The following is a 17043-nucleotide window of genomic DNA, read 5'->3' as shown; positions in this document are numbered from 1 at the left end:
GAGAGATACACGATGACCTGCTGAAACTCCTCCATCACCAGCTCTTCAGATGCCACAGAGCCAACCCTTGTGTCTTGCTACATAACAATCGTGAAAGTGAAACCAATTTTACTGTCAACTGTACGGAACACAACTTGATGTGACAAGAACTTGTAGCCGAAACATGACTTTAACCCAGTCAAAAGTATTTTATTGAGAAACTACTATGTGCCAATCATCAGTTGAGATTCAGAGAAATCTCAAGTAGTAGAGACTGAGATAGGTAGAACTGTCAGGAAAGGAAAACATTTTTCTGATGTTAATCTTTCTTTAGATAAGCGGGTCTTAGCTTTTTCGAGTTCTTTAGAATAGGAACCACTCACGAGGGGGAAGTCTACAAATATTTCCCCAACCAGCCTGCTCTGCTCCCCCGATTTCTCAGATCACCCTCTCATCTTTAGGGCCTGTCAAGACCTGGTTAAAGAAACACCCAGAGGCAGAAGGACGTCAGGCCCAGAATAGAGCACCATTTCACCAAAAACTCATCCACTTCCCCACTTTGTCTATTTTTTTCCTCATTTCCTTTGTACATTTTTCCTTAATCTCTAGTGTGTTTTCCACCCTACGGCATTTCCAACAATTCCATCCATCTCCCCTGCCAACAGCATCTTTGGTATTTATAAAGTTTGTAGTAATGCCACAAGTGAAATTAGATTAGAACAGAGTGTCTATTTGACAAACCAAGAAATTTCAAAACCCTTGCCAGCCAAACTCTCTTATTGAAAGTCATCTTTGTTATGATGTCTTTTATGATCTCTTAAAGTTCATAGAGTTTGTATTCGGATTTGACTTGTAATAGCCCTGGAATGTGGCATCAGGTTCCATTTTATATGGTAAATTCCAGAAAACTAAAGACCATAATATATGGTTTTGGTGGCCTGCTTTGAAGAGTGACATGGGCACTTAGGTGCTAAATACATGCTATTTGAGGATACGGTCCGCAGGAAATTGGCTTAGATCACATTTATTCACCTGTCTTGGTATGTTAGTGTAGGGAACTGTGCAGGTAAAGGTCCTTGCCTTCATCTCTTAACATATTCAATATGTGCTGACGGTTTTTGTAGTGACGTCAATACCTAACGAGTACTTACAGATCCAGGGCAATCTTCCAAGCGCTGACTGGGAACCAGTAGAAATGGCCTGGATCCTGCACTCTGGGTGCCTGATTCAGTACGGAGTCAACGACAGGTGCTCAGACACCACAGCGCCAGCAGAATGTGGCAACCATCATGAGAAATGTGTAAGGCCATGTGGCAGGAGTCCCTGGGTGGGAGAGGCCCCTTCAGTGTGTGAGGAGGGCCAGCTTTGGGGATGAGCAGGTAAAGTGGGATAGGGGGAGATGAGAAGCGGAGGCCACAGCTGCCATCGGGGCACTTCCGTTGTGAGGCTGGTGAGAAGGGCCTGATGGGGCAGGGAAGGGAGAGGAACACAGAGAAGAGAGATGTCAAAGGACTTGTGTGGTGAACGGATGCAGAATGAGAAGAGGCTCGGCTCTCAGTAAGAAGAGTCATAACAACCACCCTTTATCGAACATTCAACACGTACCAGGCACTTCACTTTTCATACAGCAGTTCTAAGTAAATTCTCCTGCCCCCTCGCCCCACCCCCGCCAGTTTACAGATCAGGACATTGAGGCCAAAGTCACCCAGCGACTGCAGGTCAGAACTGGGATCTAACCCGGCACGTGTGACCCCAAGGCAGTGTTTTCTTCACTACCTCATGTTGTCGAGAAACTGTGAGAACGGTGATTTCCAAGGCGAATGGAAACAGGAATTGGTTTTAGAGCACCGCCACGGTATCATATCTGTTTACTTATGTGTCTAGTCCATTCATTCTTTCACAAATTCTCCTCAGTAATTGGTTTGTGCAGTGCTGCTAGGGCGCAGAGTCCTGGTCCCCAGCATTGCCTGGCAAGCATATCTGAGCACAGGACACTGTCCCAGCCGCTGAGTCTTGTGACAATGTTGACTTAAGCAGAAATGCAGACACCACCGTGTGCTCACTGAGAAGCCAGGGGAATGCAGCCCACGAAACCTTCCCCTAACTTGCTTTCTTCCCTTTCCCAAGCCAGGGTGGGAGGCCTCGAGGCGCCCGGGGTTCTTCATCACACTTCCTGCATTTCATGAGAGCTGGATCTTGGACGGGCCCAAAGCCCTCGCCAGCTTTGCCCTGGTGGAATGTTCCCTCCCCTGCCGTCGGCCTCCCAGGCTGCGATTGCTTCACTTTCTGCCTGCAGTGCGGTGGACCCCCAGGCCAGGCGGCCCTCTGACGCGGCCAGGCCCTCTGCAGCTTGGACGTGGCATTTTTCATCTTCCCTGGGTTGCTTTTCCTCTCTTTGAGAGCACAGCCTGGACTATTCCATCTCCCAGGCCCCTGGAATCTAGCACATCCCGTGCCACAGCATCATTGCATAATCCATCTCTCCCCCTGAACGGGGGGCTCCTTGAGGGTTGAACTGTGTCTAATTTAGCTGAAAACCGTGGGTCCTGGGAAAAGATTTGGCACCTGGTGGCATTCCATGCATATTTGTTGAGCGAATAAACAAACACAGAGCATTTGGTGAGGTAAGGGCAAGCCCTCCAAGGGGACAGGCTTGCAGGCTGTTTGGATCCATGCCACCAGAACTTCGGGGGAAATTCAGGCCCAGGGATAGAACTCTGCAAACACAAATATTGAGAGAATATCTGAACCACTGAAGGAAACGCAGGTGAGAAAAGAGTCGGACATCCCAGGACGGTCCAGAGGGTGAAGCGTGCATCCAAACACTTCTAGATTATCAAGCAGATTATCCTGACAGCTGCAATGCAAGCAGAGGCTTTATTTTCTAGCAGAACTTAGTAGTTAGTGCTGCACTAAATACATTTGCTGGGGAAGTTGAATCCATATGACTCAACACTGGGGAGAGGAGGAAAGGCCAGGGAACTCACATCCTATTTTAGCGCAGACTTGTCCTGTGCCACTTCACGTCACTGTCCTACAGCTCGGTGATGTGGTTGTTCTTCTCATTTTAAAGACAAGGAAATTTAGTCTCAGAGAAATTAAACAATTACCCACATCACTGGAAAGTGAAGTCTGGTATCTCAGACTTCAAAGAGCTGGCTCCTCTTCATTCGAAGCTTTAAGTGAGGTCCTCCCGTGGCGCCGGCTCTTCTGTTGTCTGCCCATCTCAGCCAGGCGCTGGAGAAACCTCAGCTCATTTCAGCTCAGGGCGGGGACAGAAGTTCCAAGGCCCTTGGGGATGTTACCTCCTCTGCTCTTAGGTCCAATGCTTTCTTGTCGATGTCAAGACAATCTCTACTCGTGAGTCCATTTTCCCAGCCCTACTGATGGCTCTGTTTACCAACAGAGGCTGCACGTTCTCTGACTTCCATGGGAGTCTCCTTGAGCACAGCCTGCTGCCTTCTTGCTCTCTTTCACAAGCAGGCTCTTGACCTTTCTCCTATTCTCTTGTTTTGTGAGGCTCAAGCCATAAAAAACAAAAACAAAACAAAAGAAAACCTTCACTAATTCGAGGCCATATAAAAACCTACTAGAATAAAACAAATGTTTTTGATGAGTAATCCTACATGAAAAAGAGATTTAATTTTATGGCTTAATAAGTGCTGACGCGCTGGCCGGGAGACAACAGATGGTCATCACATTCATGCGTCCCCACCACCCTGCGGCCATGGAGAGAGACCTGGAGAGAAAGGCCCCAATCCCGCTGGCAGATGGGTGGGGAAGAAAGGGCCCCGGCTCCCGCTCTGCTCGGCGCTGCCTCACGACTGGACCAGCCTGTGACCTCGCAGAACCGCCAACCTCAGGACCTGCAGGAGAATGAGGGGAGGGCTCTTCATAAACGTTAACAAGTTTTCCTTTCTAGACCCATCCGCCAGGCCTCTCTGTCTTCTAACTGATGACGTTAGTATGTTCAGATATATTTTGATTATTGTTATTTGGACTTATTTCTACTACTTTATTTTTGTTTTCTGTTTTCTATGCTTTGTCTCTCTCTCTGACTTTTTTTTCAACCTGACTTTTTACCTCTAGAGATTTGGAAATACAACATTCTATTTCTAATTATTATTATTATTTATTTTTGAGGAAGATTAGCCCTAACCTAACTGCTGCCAATCCTCCTCTTTTTGCTGAGGAAGGCTGGCCCTGAGCTAACATCCACGCCCATCTTCCTCTGCTTTATATGTGGGACGCCTACCACAGCATGGCTTGCCAAGCGGTGCCATGTCCGCACCCGGGATCTGAACCGGCAAACCCTGGGCCGGTGAAGCGGAACGTGCACATTTAACCACTGTGCCACCCGGCCGGCCTCCATTTCTAGTTCTTTAAGGGTTCTCAAGTTTGAGTGTGCCCCAGAGTCTCCTGAAAGACTTCCTAACACAGGTCTCTGGGCTCCACATACGGAGTTTCTGACTTAGCAGGTCAGAGGCGGGGCCTGAGAACTACATTTCTAATAAAGTCTCCAGGCGATGCTGCGTGAGGCCCTTCCGGGGACCACGCTTTCAGAACCACCGTGCAGAGCAAAGCTTTGTGAACTGTGGGGAGTCAAGACTCTTCTGAGTTTCTGATGAAAATTATGAATCATCTCTCTCCCCAAACTACATGTTCCCACACAACCTTGCTTTCCAGTTTTGGGATTTGTAGTCCTTCCACCCCAAGCCTATCCATGGATTCCCTGGGAATCCCTGTGTCCCTCCGGTTAAGACCCTCTACCTTAGAGGCTGGTTGTATTATTTGGGGGAACTCTGGTACTAGAACGCAGGATTGGCAGTCTTAGACTGCCACCATGTCCTGAGCAGACGACTTCAGTTCTTCCCTCTGTTGACTCAGCCGACAGATACCGCCTGAGCACTTCGCGTGTGGCGAGCAGTGTGCCAGACGACGGGGATAAAATCCCAGCCTCCACAGAGGGCACGTGGCAAGTGACAGAGATGCGGACCCACAGGCGAGGCCGCCCCGGGGTAAGTGCAGTGTCAGGAGAGGGACAGGTTAATAAAGGCAGAGTCACGAAGGCTTCCAGCCCAGGCCCTACCAAGTCCGAGGGACACCCCCATCCCTCCTTGAGCCAAGGCCTGGAGCCCAGTTGCCGAGCTCTGTGCTTATTTCAGTCCTCATTTGGTGATGTGTGTGACCGGCCTTCCCCTGCGAAGTTCCCTCTGTATTTCATCTTGGTGCTGCGTGGCTCAAACAAATGAGACACTTAAACAAGAGGGTCGTGGAAAGTTTCCAGAGAAAGTGGTGTTGAAACCAAGACCTCTATGATGATCAAGACTTAGTTAGGCCAAAGGTCATGGGGAGGGGATTAATGTGTTCCAGGCAGCTAGAACAGTATGTCAGAAGGCCTAACAATAAAAGCCCAGTTAAAGCATTTGAACTTTTTTTCCTAACAGAAAAAAAAAAAAAAAGGACGTGATGTGCTGAAGGATTTTACGGAGGGGAGGGAAGAAGCAGGGCCAGCATCATGTGGCCTGTGCAGTCGCACAGGTAGTGCGCTTGGAACCTTAGGGTTTAATGCTCTGTAGTTACTGTCTTGAAGTTCTTAAGAATTTTACCTTTGAATATGTGTTCTGTAAGTGAAGTCCAATGGGATGTGGAGCATGTCAGGGGCTTGGAGCCTCTGCTCATGTGTGGTTCCAGCTCTTGACACTTCCCTGCCTCCACCTGCTGCCTGTCTCCTGGTGCCCCAGCCCTGCCTCACTCCCCCTCCCCACCCTTGCCTCACTCTAGCTTGTGCCCTGCACCCAGGGAGATGAAGGTGGGAGGCGCATTTTCCACCATCACCTCTACCCCTGGCAGAAGCCTAGGTGCACACGTGTGGAAGGTTGGACACAGCCTCATGGCATCTCAGGGCAGAGCAAGGCAGCGGCCATTCCCACCCCAGGCTGGCAGCCCCACAGCACACTCGGTGAGCAATCCAGAGGGGGCCTCTTGTCCACCCCTGATCCGGGTACCAACCACATCCCAGTGTGGAGGCTGCAACCCCTTGGGAGCCAGCATCAGCCGTGGGATGGGAAAGTGGAGTGTGTGGGAAGAGGAGATTAAATTCCCAGCCCCAAGCTGGGGCCCTGCATTTCCCAGGTCCTGGCAAAAGGTTTCAATTTCATAAAGATGAACCCAGCTGCCATGTCAACAATGTGAACCGTAGGTGGGAGTGGGAGTGAGCCGAGAGCCAGAGAGGAGCTGGAACGCTGTTGCAGTAATGTAAGTGACCACGCTCCGAGCCGAGTGCTGGGGGTGGGGGAGGGCTGGATGGGACTGATGGGGCTGTCTGAATACAGAGGACTTGGAGAGGAAGGAGTCAGACTAGACTTCCGACACAAGCAACAAGGAGATAAGACTGTAATTCGCCACCACAAGGAGGAAAATATAAAATGGTTGTGAGTATGGGGAAGGGCACGTGCCGCAGAAGGTGGGAAGTCAATTTTGGACACGTGTTAGAGTTGTCTCTGAACACGCAGGGAGAGATGATGAGCTGCCATTTGGGTGTGTGAGTCTCGGAAGTGAGGTCTGCGTGGAAGCCTGAATTTGGGACTCATCAGCATATAGAGGAAGCTGGAAAATACGCAGAATGTCTGCTCGACAAGAGGCTTTCTCCAGGTTGCTGTGTTACCAAGAGAAGACGGATGATCTCTCCTGAACTGGAGACGGCTCACTCCCACACCCGTCCCCTTCCCATGGCCCAGAAGAAAATGTCAATGTGTGAGAAGTTTCCTAGCTCCCTCTTGCCGCTATCCTCTACCTTCTCATCAAGAGGCTAAGGCCCTTCTGGTGGGTCATCCTTGACCCCTCCCTGTTGTCGCCTCTCATCCTGTTAGCTTTCACATTCGCTGAGAGTTTCGGTTCTGAACTCACAGCATCCCTGCATCCCCTATGTCCTTGTGAATGATCCAGTTAGCACTCTGGCCTTGCAATTTCTTGATTTTTCACGACTTCAAAGACCTTCATGACAATGGTACTCCGGCCACCACACTGTGACTGGCTCAGCATGACCCTGAACAACCATGCTGCTGACCTCGTGAGCCCCACTCTCCACCCCCTAATCTTTCTGTTGGTCTCACGCTCTTGTTCTCAATACACCTCTACCTCAAATGAATCAAAACTCTATCCTATTGTCTACCCCATTTTCTCCAAACCACTGCTATCGTTAGTGTCAGCGATCATATGATAAGTCACTTAAATCCCTCTCTCCCTCCTTACATCAAAGGCTTTCTCCTTAGCTCTCCACCCCATCCTCTCTGTTCACACCCAATCTATCCATCAGATTGCTGGGGGCTGATCAGTGTGCCTTTCATTTGGCTGCTGAGCATTGCTCAATAGAAACAACACTACTCTGCGGCTTGACGGCTCTCAATGTCATGCCTTCGACTTGGCTGAATCTCAGTGAGTCCATCCAGCAAATGTCCTCCATGATGCCAGGCAGCTCCCTCTCTTGTTCCCGTCAGCGGTGAGGTGAGGTGGTCCTTAGTGCCGTCTCCTGCTTTCCAGTTTTCCTCTGTGTTCAGCATGCAGAAACTGCATTTTCTGTCCTACTTTAGAGGAAGGTGTGACGTGCTCCAGCCAATGAGGTATGAGGGAGAAGTTACACGTCACTTCCAGACAGAAACCTTCAAGAGCCTGCATACGGGTAGCCATCTGCCATCTCTCCTGCCTCTGCAATCCCGGGTGCATGGGAGGGGATGGAGCCTCAGCCAGCCTGGGCCCTGAGGAATTATGATGATATACACCTGCTTTGGACTTCCAAGCCACCTCATCACCTAGGTCACCCTGAATGACCCCTCCCAAACTTCTCTTCTCTCCTCACACTCCCACCCCAGCACTTCCCCATCCACTCTCAGAGCTTGCCTCCTGTGTCACTGGCGGCCATCAGGGGCAAAATCCCTCAACTTTGTTTTCAACCACTGAGGAACTTTCCTCTTTCTAAGTCCACCCTTCCCTCCTCCCTGCTCTCTCAGTGGAAGTGGTGACTCCACGCCCTCAGGTCCCCGCCCCCACCCACCCATCCCTGCATCCTCAGGCACATGGCTCCAACAGTAGTCTTCTCTCCCACCTATATTTCAACCTCTCTCTCTAATGGCTCATTCCTTTCAGCATTTAATTCTCAATTTTCTCCCATCTTAAAAAAAAAAGACACCGCTTTTAATCATTTATCCCTTCACAATCAAGCTTCTTGGAGAATCAATATCTTCTTCATTTATTTATTCGACTTACGTTTATTGAGTTTGTGCATTTCTGCCAGTTATTCCGCCAGCTGCTATGGATACAGAGGATGACCAAGATGTGGTCCGTATCTTCAAAGAGCTGGAGTGAGACAGAGAGAAAGACAACTAGCAGGTGACAACAACGACAGTGGGGTAAGTGTTATGCTAGAGATGAGCACGGGATGCTGTGAGAGCTGAAGTGAGAGAGAGGGGACCACTTGATTTCAGTCTGAGCAGGGCAGAGACGATCTGGAGGAGGGATGAGCTGGAAGGAGGAGGAGCAGGGAGAGTAAAGGCTGGAGGGGAGTTCAGGGAGCCAGTCATGAAGGGCTTTATATGTCACACCAAAGAGTCTAAACTTTATCCAGAAGGTTATCAGAGCCGCCTAGTGATGTTAAGCCAAAGAGTCAACTGATTAGATTTGTGTTGTTAAAAGATTCTTCAGTACTGTTTGGAAGTTGAGACAGCAATCTTGGAACGACTGGATTAAGGTGGGAGGTGGTGTGGCGAGCAGGGGAGGGATCAAGAGATCCTCAGGGAATAGAATCCAAAGGACTCTGTAATTGACTGAATACATGATATGAAAAAGAGCCAGGAGTCAGTGATGAAGACTGCCCAGTTTGGGTGGGGCCCTTCACCAAGACAAGGGTACAGCAGGAGGAACAAACTTAATTCAGGGGAAGATACTAGCTTCACCTTCTTGTTGGCCACTCCTCAATTCACTGCAAATTGGCTTTTATCTCAACCACTCCACTGACCATGCTGTTATTAAGGTCCCTAATAACTGCCAAACAGTTGTTGACAAGCCCAACAACAAGCCCAAGTCCTTATTTTACTTCTCAAAGGCATTGACTATTAGTGACCATCTGACTGATACTGGACAGATACACTTGGGTGTCTGGTGCCACAGCAAACACATCGATTGCTCACCCAACTTAGCATCTTCTCCCCCAAACTCACTGTTGTCTTGTATTCTCCTTGGGATAAGGTACCCACTTGGGCACTACAATCCACCAGAACTCTGCAAGTCTCTCTCCTTCACCTCCCACATCCAATCAGCTATAAAATCCTGTACATGTTGTCCCCCAAATGTGTCTTAAATCTGCATCCTCCTCGTCATTCACCAAGATACCATCTTGGTTCAGGCACTCACCATTTCTCACCAGGTGATTGCAATTGTCACTTCCCTGGTCTCCCTTTCCCTGCCCTCCTTTGCTCCTCCTCTGCCTTGCCACCTAAATTATCTTTTTCAAAGGAGAATTTGATTCTGTCCTACCCCTTGTTAGAAGTTTTCAATGATTTTCTTATAGCTTTCAAGACAAAATTCAAACACCTTAGCTCAGCACACAAGTCTGTCCTGATGGGACTCTTCTGATCTCTTGACCATCATCTCTTGCCTCTTCTTCACACCCCAGTGATGTAGAACCCTCTCCCTCCTCTGACCTCATCACGCACTTTCCCACCCCAGTATCTCTCCACTACTGTTCTCTTGGCTTGGAAAGTGCTTACCTCCTTTCTTCATCTAGAGCCTAAATTCTGGTTAACTCCTACTTGTCCTTTCAAATTGAGCTCGAGTCTCAACTCCCCAGGAGCCCTTTCTGAGTCTGTATTCTCAATTAAATGCCTCTCTGCTGGGCCTCCATGTCGTTGAGGTGCTCCTCTGTCATAGAGCTTACTAACAGTGCTACATAAAAATTACTTACCCATCTGCCTCTCCCTTCAGCTAGATTGTGTCCCCCCACATCGAGTATAGTGTCTGGCATATCACAGGTGTGAAATAATCAACTGTGTAGCAGGGTTGCTAACTCAGGCATGGTACATTTGATGTGTAGACAGAACTGTAATGACTTTGTTTGGTCCATAAATAATCTTATCATTTTTTCATGCTCCCATCGAATGGCTACTGGGAAAATTTTAAGTAAGTGTCTGATCTGGGTTGAAGCTTAGTCCATGTGGTAGCTTAAATTATTTCTTCAGGTAGTGTTTTGCTTCTCCTGTATAATTGCTCAGTCTCTCACATAGCCTTCCCTTCTGCCTGTTTCTTTCTCCCAGATGGTATCTGACGTTTGGGGGATGGATATGTGGCTTATTTGTCCTGTGGTAATGGGGGAAGAGCGGTCCCCTGAACTTCGGCAGGCACTAGAGCATACACTGTGTGGCTTCCACTGGCCTTTGGCAAAGTCCCTTATCTGCCTGGCTGTTGCTTGCCCTGCTCACTCCTGAGTCTGGAGTCTGTGGCTGGTGAATTCGTGGTCTGCCCTTTTGGTACAGGCAATGATCCTAGTGGGGCCCTCAGTTGATTCCACCTCCCCTTATTGCCCATTGACTGCAGATACCTTGGCGTCCTTCAGAGGAAAAGTCTGACTCAGTGCCCACGACTCAGTTCCCGAGCCTTTTGACAATGCTCCCACAATGCTTTCTTATTCTCAGTCTCTCTTCTAAATAGTCACAACAGGAAACATTTCCTCCAGCCTTACTTTCTGAGGATTTGGATTATTAAAACAATACTAATGCCAAATATGCTTTTTTAAAACTGATATGCCCTCCCCGAGAAATGTTGCTCTGCTGACCAGCTGAGCATCCCTGACAGAGTCAGTCCATCAACAACACGTGTGCTCTGGTGCCCCCAATGGTGTTTAATCTCTGTAAGAAACACCAAAAACTTCCTGTTCCCAGGGGAAAGGATTTCACCTAACATTCCCAATAAGATATAGTAAATAGAGATGTGAGTCATTTCATTGAGTCCTCTGAAAAAAGGGTCAATGAATAAAGACTCTTACATGAGTCATCTAGTTATGCTGCTAGACAAGAACCTTCTAAAAGTAATTTCCACAAAGGCAATCTGAGAGATGTGTCAAACATTTCCTCTTCCTTTAGAACATGTGTTAGAGGAAGTTCATGGCCCTGGGATGCACGATGCTGTGGTGAACATTTGCTCCTGGGCCCATTGTTGTGTATTCACCTTTGGGCTCCCTATCTCATTGTGGGTCCAGGATAGCCTCAGCAAGGGCTCCATGCAGAAGTGAACCTGCACCAAGCAGGTTGGAAGACTGAGACCAGGAGAAATGATATGAGGTTGGAAATGTGGAGAATTGAGGAATACAACAAAAAATCAAAGGGACAGTAGCAAAGAGGTGAAGTGAAGGGGATGGTTGGGAGCATCATTTCATTCTTTGGCTCTTTCTTGGCCTTCTAAGTAAGCCAGATTATCCCCTCGCATCCCACCTCCCATGTGTCCACTTCATCACACTTGCATGCACATTAGGACTTCATAATTAAAATCCATTTTGGCACCAAAAAAGAGGAAGACCTGGAAATAACAGGGAAATTTTCAAAGACTCATATGTATCTGGGACTGGAACTAATCTTGGAATAAGCCTTGAATTTGCATCCAGAGATTGGATAGGCCATATCTAGAAGTATCAAAATGCCGGAGTTAGGAAGAAAGGGAACCTGAGAGAGAGGCTGAGAGAGGGACATCGCTCCAGATAGGATAAGAATACACCGAACAAGGAGAACTGAGCCAGAGCCCAGGAGAAGAGCAGAAGTGCTATAGAGCTTGGGGTGCGGGGTAAGGAAGAGAACATGGCCAATGTCTCTGAAAGCTGTATGTCTCTCCAATGGGTGCGGGGCTGGCCTCAGGGGCAGGCAAACTGCATTTGTCCAGAGCACCGTGCTCAGAAGGGCCTGCACTTGGCTCAATGTTCTGCTGTCACCTTCTTGAAATTCTTAATAATTTTTGAACAAAAGGCCCGTCATTTTCATTTTGCACTGAGTCCCACAAACAACATAGCCAGTCATCCCGGGTGGGGGCATTGAGGATTTTGTCTGCACATGCCAGAACAAACAGCCTGTGACCCCTGAGAGATTAACTTCCCATCTGTCTAGTGAACAGGGCAAGGGTGTTCCTCAGCTGTTACCATCCAAGCAATTTCAAAGGCCTCACACACGTTCGATGAGCCAAAGAGATGCTTGAGAAAGATGCCTCCTAAGTTCCACATAATATCAAGTTTCTTCCGGCAGGAAAGGGTGACTATGCTGATGGTAGGAGCCATCTTTAGTGTAGATTTGAATGGGCTCACTTTTAAGAATTCTCAGTAAGTACATCCTTTGCAGAAAAACCCTCCAAAGAAATATTAACCAGCTTGCTTTTAAGTGTTTGGCTTTAAATACTTAGTAAATAAATACAAAAGCAAATATCTGTGCTCTACTTTATTTTTCTTTGCTTTTTTTAAATTAAATTTTGGCATTTTTATCATGTGAAATAGCATTCCAGGACTTTATTCTCTATGTATAACATTATGACCAGAAGACAGAAAGAGATAATGGCTTGATTTGCAGCATGAGCAACGAAGGCATTCATTCAAGGTAACTTGGATTTTCAAAATAATTAGAAATATGTATAGAAAACCCCCCAAAGACACTGATTTCCTAATATGTTCAATGTCTGACACGTGCAAACACACACACACAGACACACATTCGCACCAACCTAAGCCAAACAGGCATCTTTCTTTTTTCTTTCAGGGACAGTCTAGTTAGACAAAGGCCACAAATATTTTCACTATACAGGGAAAAACAACTTATCTGTCTTGTTCGTTTCTGTATCCCAATGCCCAGCACAGTGATGAGTCATTATTTGTTCAAGAAATGAGTGAATGAAAGGTATTTGACCGAAAATGTAGTAGATTTTCCACGGCTTCAATGCCAGATGTTGAACTGGTTTCAGTTAACATCGTGCACTGTTAAAATTGGGTTGGTATACCTATGAGTATACATAGGTACGCAGGAAGGCCTTACATGTACACATGAAGAAGAGAAGCAACATCAGGAGAGAGACAGACAGGGAGGACATTGGGAAACAAATAAGAAAAAAGAAAGTTTCCTCTTTGGTTTCTTCAGCCTCACATTTTTCTCCATTTTTTCTCCAACTCCCCTTCTCCTAAAGCCACATCTTTTTCTAGCCTCCCATTTCCACAGCTTATGCTTTCATCTGCTTCTTTTCTAGTGAAATCTATAAACATCAGAATATCTGATAAACTCACTCATAGTAAAGTATGAATGGTTGCTATCATTTTTTTTTTTTTTAAGGAAAATTAGCTCTGAGCTAACATCCACCACCAATCCTCCTCTTTTAGCTGAGGAAGATTGGCCCTGAGCTAACCTCTGTACCCCAGGCTCCTAAAACAGAGCATGCAAACTTAACCACTGTGCCACCAGGCTGCCCTGACTGCTATCATTTTTTGAATGAACTCTCTGAACGAGCGTATTTATATTTTAATAGAGGATAAAGGAATGGGTTATAACCTGTGGCATTTCCAGAAGTAAGGAATGCCATAGAGATGGATGTGAGGGGGTGAGGAGAAGAGATATTTCAGGCAGAAATGACCCTGATTTAAAAACAAGAATCATTCCTCTTTGGAATAGAATAACTGCTCAAATAGGGGACATTCTCATAGGAACTTTTACTCCTTTTTACATGCCTCAAATAAGCTCACTGTACATGGAGAGAGACAGAGGGAGAAGCAAGCGATAGGAATCTGAGGTGACTGATCCAATTGAAAAATCATGTCTGATTTTCAAACCCTCAGCAGGGGCTCTGCTCTCTTTTCAAAGGAGAAGACAGCCAGGCCTGCATGAGTCAAGGCAGAATGGGCCTCTCTGCTGTCTGACCACATGACTGGACTCTCTCAGGCCAGGTCAGCACATTTTGCCCCACCTTGGTCTGCTGGGAGAGGCAGACCTACATTTTAAATCAGTCTCTGTCTTATCTTTTATCCTCAAGGTATAAGCTGCCAAGACAAGTCATCCTCCTGGTTTTGAAGGAAATGGCCTGGCCCAGCTGGCAGTCAGCCCACAAGCAGTGTTTATTGCTCCTTTCCTACCCAAGGCCCCAGAGCAGGGTCTGTGAGGATGCAAGGATGGAGAAAAGGAGCTGGCGATGTCACTGGGGAATTAAGACACAGGCACATCAAAGGCAACTAAAAAGGGAAACTGAATCAGAGGACTCCAGCCTCTGTGGAGGAAGAGATCGCCTCACCTTCATTATCTTTGGAAAGCAATAGAATTTAAGCGTACCAGAGGTTGTGCTAAATAGCTAAAGAGAAACGGTTCTAGATTTCCGCTCGTCCTCAACTCAGATTTTGCGTATTACTTCAGGGAGTCCTGCAAGTTTACCTTCAAATTACTCAAACAAGTAAATCACTTTAATACACAGTTCAGCTTATATACATAGTGGGTGTGTAAGTGCACGCTCATCCCCATGAGGAAATATCACTTTACCTCCGTCAAGAATTTTTTTTTTTGCTGACCTTGTCTCTTAAGGCATTTAAAATCTTTGTAATAGTTGAATTTTATAATCCCCACATTTATCTACATTTCTCTCGAAGCTAAGTATATATGTACAGTGCAGGGCAGCTATCACTCAATTGAGACAACTATCATTTTTATTATTATTTTATATTTTCATCCTTTTTTACCATGAGGGGAACAATCTCCCCTTAGTAAAAGGTAATAGCTGCATTAAAATTATTTACAGCAGTATCTATGTAGAGTTTAAATGACATTCCTCTATTTTCTTTCTCTTCCTGTCTCCGTTTCTATCCCTCCTTCCTTGCTCTTCTCATGTCCTATACTTCCCCCCTTCTCGCCATGTGGTTCTCTTTTCTTATTTTTTGTTTAGATCCTTTATCTGGGGTGAGAACAAGGAGGTTGAGAATATGTGCATGGACGGTGGGGGTGGGAGTAGGAGTCTGGGGGAAGAGGGAACCTTTGGAAAGCTGAACTCAAGTTCTGACTTTGTGATGCTGGCAGGATCCGCTGCCTCCGTCATCCCAGTGGCTGCTTCAACATTAGCCTGAGGGCTCATTTCAGCTTTTCTTTTCTTAAGGTCATCAGGAGTCCCGGGGACACCAAGGGATCACTGAATGGGAGTTTCAATTCGATAAAGGAAGTTATGTGCACACGCTGCAGAAATGCCTCACTCAGACCTATTCAGCAACAAAGAAGGGTTTCTGTCCTTCTACTTGATCATACTGCTCTTTCAACCTAATCTTAAGTACTCAAGGTTTCCACTACTGTCATCTTTCCCAATTCTAAATTAGTCACCACCTTTCCCGTAAGCTAACTCGGACAACAGAGTCAACACCGGGGGGCAAGCCCTTCTCTTTTTGGTGGTTGTTTCATGAACGGGCACCACGGGTTTCGGTATTTCAACAATGCCAAACAACGAGAGTAGCCAGGTGATGCTTCCCCACATCTTTTTTGGACAATTAATCAATTGTCAAGTAACCATCTATGTAATTTGGACAAATAACAACCTCTCCAGTCTCCAATTCATTACCTATCATGTGAGAGGATAGAATAAATGCTGTCTGTGCTGCCTCCCAACTCTAAAAATGCTTCTCTGCACTTTCAGTGCACCTTCAGTTTGTTCTGTTGTAAACCAAAAGGTGAGGGCACGTGTCTGGAAAGGTGAGTTTGAGAGCTGTGACTTTGAAGATAATGACAGTACTTGGGAGATATATTAAAGACAGTGAGAGAGACCCAGGGCCTAAAATATGGATGAAGATGGAAATCAGAATGCAGAGGAATTTAAGATGCTCAGTGGTGCGTGGGAGAAGCAGATGGAGAAAGAGCAAATGAAGATCAGGGAGGGGAACACACCAGCCGATGGGAGCTGGCCAGGAACCACATACGAGAAGAGGAAGAAGGAAGTGAGGTAAAGATTAGGGCTTGAGAACTCGAGGAGGAGACCAGTGCTGATGGATCCTGAAGTTGCCTATCTCAGTCTCTGTAGAATGACTCCAGTTGAAGAGAGCTGAGAAATAATTCTTGGGATTAACCTAGTGATCTACGCTTTCTGCTGGAAAAAGACCAGCTAGTTGATGGTATAAAGGAGTGGGGGTCAATCTGAGCCAGGGAGTAAAGCAGAAAGGACTTTGGAGGATGGGAAATAAGGCTCTAGTTTGGATTTCGTGTAAAAGCAAGGTACAGCCTGGGGAGTATCAACGAGGACCCAACTGCACGATGGAGGCAACCTAGTGACCGTAAAAGGATGACTACGTGTTAGCAAGGCCTGAATTGGACATGTTCCATAGGCCTCTGGGCCACTGGTAACAGGGCCAGCTCAAATTAGCAGGGACGCTACTCAGTAACTGCCTCCTTAGAACTACAAAGTTCAGGCTCCAAGTGATGCTGCTGGACCTTGGTGTCTCTCTTGCTCTCTTCCATTCTCAGTTCAAGTTTTTCATGCATTGGCTTCACTCTGAGCCAGAGCCTCTCTGCATGGTGGCCTGTGGCAGCCTTGGGACCACATCCTCAGCAGGGCAATCCCAGGGAACAGGGGCTCCTCCTCCCTGTCATTTCAGAAGAGGCTTAGGAATGAGGCTCGGTGGACCAACTTGACTCTTGTGCTATCCCAGAGCCAGTCGTGATCAGACGGAATATGTTCATGAGCCTGAGTGATTATGCTCATTCCTGGAGCTGGGAGCAGCAGGGAACAGGGGTGAAATGGAATGAACTCCACCCATTCTCAGATGGAATGTGACAAAATGTGCTTCCCTAAAAGACAACCAAGGAGCTATTATCAGAAGAGGGAATTGGCTGCTGGGCAGGCAGAAGAAAGGGATGTCCTCTGACTCAGTGTGTACTCATAACCAGCCTTACTTGCATGTAGCAGACACCCAGAAATTTCTACAAGAGAAATAACTTTATGCAGTCACTGGCTAAATCCACAGTGTGTGGATGACCCATTATGAACCCACAACTTTCTAGGGGAAGCAAAAGGAAAAGGTGGGCACCTCAGAGT

At 47.0% G+C, this 17043-nt stretch overlaps 1 long non-coding RNA gene across 1 annotated transcript in view; it reads right to left on the bottom strand.

Moving 5' to 3' along the window:
• Positions 1–178: 178 nt before the first annotated feature.
• Positions 179–17043, bottom strand: part of LOC123288880 (uncharacterized) — a 34363-nt gene continuing 17498 nt past the window's right edge. Inside the window, exons 4-5 of the long non-coding RNA XR_011506841.1 lie at positions 8245–8334; positions 179–3845 (exon numbers count right to left, since the gene is read on the bottom strand). This is a non-coding gene — a long non-coding RNA (uncharacterized lncRNA). The remainder of the gene's footprint in view (positions 3846–8244; positions 8335–17043) is intronic.

This window comes from Equus asinus, chromosome 11 (genome assembly GCF_041296235.1).
Source record: "Equus asinus isolate D_3611 breed Donkey chromosome 11, EquAss-T2T_v2, whole genome shotgun sequence".
Classification (NCBI taxonomy): Eukaryota; Metazoa; Chordata; class Mammalia; order Perissodactyla; family Equidae; genus Equus; species Equus asinus.
This window is presented reverse-complemented; position numbering and strand designations above follow the sequence as displayed.